A 4,802-nucleotide genomic window follows, 5' to 3' on the forward strand; every position below is an offset into this window, starting at 1 on the left:
AGTTGGGAATTCCCGGTGCTTATAGGTTTGAGAGTGGCATTGCTCCACCTACAACACCGACGAACGATTTTGAGATAAGACCGGCCATGATTACTTTGATAGAACGGAGGAAATTTAGTGGAGCCAAGAGTGAGAGCCCGTTGAATCACCTAAAGGAATTTGAGAAGTATTGTAATACCATTAAGGTGAACGGCATTTCTCAAGATTTCATTCGGCTAAAGTTATTTCCCTTTTCTCTTATTGGTCGTGCCTTAGAGTGGTTGGATAAAGAGGTTAAGCCCAATTCACTTAGGACGTGGGATGATGTCATAAGATCTTTCTTGTCTCGCTTTTACCCACAAAAGAAGACAGCGGAGGCTAGGGCATTGATCCAAGGATTCAAACAAAGGCCTAATGAGAATCTCTATGAAGCATGGGAAAGGTAAAAGGAGTACCAAAGAGAGTGTCCACATCATGGGATTCCTACCTATCAAGTGATACAAATTTTCTATGGAGGTTTGAGATCTCAAGGCAAGTCGTGCCTAGATGGAGGAGCCGGTGGTCCTATAATGAATAGGACGGAAGAAGAGGTAGTTGACATAATTGAGAATGTGCTAAGATACTATCGAGATTGGCAAGAAGGAGAGGGAGAGTCTAAGAGCAAGAGTGGCTCAATGGTTTATTCCGTGGATCATCTTAATGCAATTAACAACTTGTCATCCCAAAATATCAAATCTAGGGAAGGAGATGACATCGATCAAAGTAAAGCTTGAGAGTGTTTCTACGAGTTCATTGAGTCTTCCCTCCCAACCCAAAGGGAGAGGTACACTTTCTAACTCTTCTCCTTCTACTTCCAATAACATGCCAAGTGGATGTCTATTTTGTGATTCTTGTGGATCTTATGATCATGATTCTTCCATGTGTTCACAAACTTTTGTTAATGGATGTGATGATGTTGAAAATAATGAATGTGAACATGTGAACTTTGTGTCTAATGCTAGTGGTGGTCAAAGGTTTGATGGACCTAAGAATTTTGGCAATAGGAATTCTCACCCTCAAGGTGGTTTCGATAACTATAACAATGGAGGCTATAGGAACCAAGGAAACCAAGGATTCCGAGGTAACTATAACAACCAATGTTATAGTAATCAAAACTCAAGCCATGGGTATGGCAACCAAGGTCAATCTCAAGGCTTTGGTAACCATTACCATAATGGTGGCAATAGTCAAGGCCGAGGGAATTGGAACAACAACCAAAGTCGGGGAAGTTTTCAAAACAACAACCAAAGGGGACCCCCTCCCGGTTTTGCTCCAAAGCCCCAAGCCAATGGTGAAAATTCTTATTCCAAACCATCATCATTTAAGACGAATTTGGAAGAATTGATTGATAATCAAACCAAGATTATTAACACCTATATGGCGGTGAGTGACAAGAAATTTAATGAGATGATGACTCAAAACAAAATGCTTGAGACACAAATAACCCAACTTACCAACACTCTTAAGGACTGTGCTAGTCCATCCTCTTTGCCTTCTCAAGGAGTGGAACCTAAGAAACCTATGTATTCCGTCACAACTAGGAGTGGGAGAGTTCTTGATGAGGGTGTTTCGAGGTCCACTGAGGAGGATGAGGTGAGGAGTGTTTTGAGAGAGGAAGATGAGAAGGGTGTGTCTAAGAGTGTTAGTTATGAGGGGAAGCAAGACAAAAAGAAGAATGTTGAGAATGAGCGTGAGGAAGTGAGAATACCCGATCTACCATATCCACAAAAGTTCTTGAGGAACAAAATGAACGAGCAATTTGGTAAGTTTCTTGAGATGCTCAAGGAAGTCCACCTTTCTATTCCCTTCACCGATGCAATCACCCAAATGCCTAGGTACTCAAAGTTCCTCAAGGAGATTCTAGATGCGAAGAGAGAGTGCAATGAGGTTGACTCGGTTGAAGTTGGAAAGTGCTTTAGTGCCCTCATTCATAAGGAGTTGCCCGAAAAGATAGAGGATCCGGGGAATTTCTCTATTCCATGTAAGATCAAGGAAATGATGTTTGAAAATGCTCTTTGCGATCTTGGTGCTAGTGTAAGTATCATGCCTTATTCGGTATTCAAGAAACTCAAGCTAGGTGAGTTTTTTCCATCCAATATAACCCTTCAATTGGTCGATCGATCTATTAAGTTTCCTAAGGGGAGAGTTAAGGATGTTCCTCTTCATTGTGCTTGAAACTAAGGAAGATGACCATATCCCTATCATTCTAGGAAGACCTTTCTTAGCCACTTCGGGAGCTTTGATAGATGTGAAAGGAGGCTGCATTACCTTGAGAGTTAGTATGAAAGAGGAAAGTTTTAAGTTGAAACCAATGCATGAGTCTTTGTCTCTTGTGCAAGAAATTATGTGTGTTAATTCCCCTCGTTCTATCGATAATGTGTGCATGATTGATTCTTCAACTAACGATGTTCTTGAGAATTTTGATGATGTTCTTTCATGTTTTGATAGCAAGAAGGTTAGTGAAGAGACAATGATGATTCCCAAGCTTGTAGACGAGGAGGAAGTTGAAATTCCTCATTGGTTTGAGCTCTATCCTCGAGATGAAGGGGATGTTTCCATGATTATGGATGTTGAGGATCCATCTGAGCAACAAGGCAAAGAAGAAAGCTCGTGATTCTAAGAAGTTGAGAAAGAGAAAGAAGTTAAGAAAAGAAAAATTTGCAATTGAGAAGTCTTTGAAGGAAGTTTCATCAAACAACAATAAGAGGTTGCCAGAAGTTGAAGAAAATTTTGCTCTTTCCGCTACCTTGAAGAAGGTAGTGTTCTTTGACCCTCCGTGATTTGGAGGAAGGGTCGAGCTTAGGACCTTAAGCAAGCGCTTCCCGGGAGGCAACCCGGAGATTCCTAACTTTTCTTTTTGATTTTGAATTTTTCTTATTTTTCCTTCGTTTAGTTTCTTTTCTTTTCTTTAACTTTTCTACTTGATTGGATTTGTAGGTTGCATTTTCGGGATTGGATTTCATCAAGTGAGAATGAAGAATGAGAAGGTGTTTTGCGGTTTTTGATGTGATTATACTCGATTTTATCGAAATTTGAGGTAAAAGGGTAAGAATTTTAGAGAGGTAAGATAGGAAATTTTGTGCTTTAAAGTTGAAGGAAGTTTGCACTTGGTGGGTTCTTATGGTGGGTTCATGAAATTCTAGTTTTGAACCCACTAAAATGGGATTTTGCTACTGCCTATGATGGTTTTTATCATCATCATTATTTGTGTACCCACCAATGAACGCACCAAGAACTTAAGGAAAAAAAAAAAGAACGAAAATTGGCCGGGCTCAGGTGCGGGCGTGCACGCGGCTGGTGCGGCCGCGCACCCTGCTGGTGCGGGCGCACCAGCTAGCCCGTGCCCCTTTTATTCTTTTCTTTCCTTCTTTCCTTCATTTCCCCTTATTTTTCCTTACTCCCTTCTTCTTACTCACGACCCCCATCACCCTCAACTCTCAAAACCGCACCAAACCCTCCTCTTTCTCATCAAATTTCATCACTTTCTACACAAATCTTCACTCCAAATTCACCAAAATCATCTACATCTTCATCCAAATCATCAAAAACATACTTCTTTCACCAAATTAAACCTTCAATCTCCCTTCTCCATGCTTGGGTAAAATTTGGGGCTTTTTGATTTGGTGGAAATTGGTGGCTAAAAGTGGTTCAATCTTGCTTCATATATGGTATAATCATCTTCTCTAGCTTTAATTTGTTCTATTATATCATATTTTTTCATGTATAAAATTTTTCATGAGCAAGAATAGTAGTAGTATGGGTTTTGTTGATCTTAATGATTGATTTTGGTTTTTGGATGATTATTTGAGTTGTTTGTTACTTGATTTCACCTTACAGTGTGTTGTTTGTTGATTTTGTAGCAATTGTGAGCAAATTGGTTGAATAATTTGGAATTTGAATTTTGGTAGTTTTGGTAGTAAGGTGTTCTTGTGGAATTGGTTGGTGTTCTTGAGATTTTGGTTGTGTGTGAAGGAATTATTTATTACTTGGTGGATGTGTGGCAATTTGGTTTGAGTTTGTGATTGGTGGAATTTGAAATTCTTGGTTGGTGATTTTTGTGGATTGGTGTTGGAATACTTGTGATTGATTTTTGGTGATCTAAAACTTGGTTCAACATGTCAAACATTATCAAAAAGCTTACCAAGAAACGAAAAACCAACATTACCATTGAAGAGCCTGCCCCTAGCACTTCCTCCACCCAAAAACGGCAACCCACTCCACTTCCAAAATGAAAAATCCATGACCAAACACAAAAGAACCGATACCAAAAGCTAAAAGACCAACGCTCCCTCAAACCCACGAGACACTACTTCCAACATGACGTGTCCAAGTTAGGTATAGATGAAGGTGTGAGGGAATTGTTGATCAATCTTCGAATGGGTTCCTTCATTGCCAACAGCTACCGCATCTATATGGAGCCTACTTTGGAATTTCTTGCTACGGTTGAGCTTGTTCCCATAGAAGGTCAATATAGGGTTCAATTCCAAATCTTCAACGAATTCTTCGACCACTCCTTAGAGGAATTCAATGCCGCTCTAGATTTCGATTCTCATGGTGACATCTTGGATCTAGAGCCTTACATTTTTCCGAATTATGATCAAGATTCATGGTGGGATGATATCTCCGGTGGTGGTGAGTTTGTCACCAAGGAGGCCAAGATCAGTAGTGTGTACCAACCTTGTCTTCGGGTGGTGCACCGTCTTTTGGGGTACGCGGTCTTCCCCAAGCAAGAGTTGGGAAAAATGAGCAAATTGGAGCTCAAGATTCTTTGGTTGGCCACTAGA

The 4,802-nt window shown here is 40.3% G+C and overlaps 1 non-coding gene across 1 annotated transcript; it reads right to left on the reverse strand.

The window, feature by feature from the left end:
- Window positions 1-354: 354 nt before the first annotated feature.
- On the reverse strand, window positions 355-460 carry LOC145606410 (small nucleolar RNA R71). The gene has a single exon (XR_014105291.1). It is a non-coding gene; the product is annotated as a small nucleolar RNA R71 (small nucleolar RNA).
- Window positions 461-4,802: the final 4,342 nt, after the last annotated feature.

The sequence above is a fragment of the Chenopodium album genome, chromosome 22, assembly GCF_948465745.1.
Source record: "Chenopodium album chromosome 22, dcCheAlbu1.1, whole genome shotgun sequence".
Classification (NCBI taxonomy): Eukaryota; Viridiplantae; Streptophyta; class Magnoliopsida; order Caryophyllales; family Amaranthaceae; genus Chenopodium; species Chenopodium album.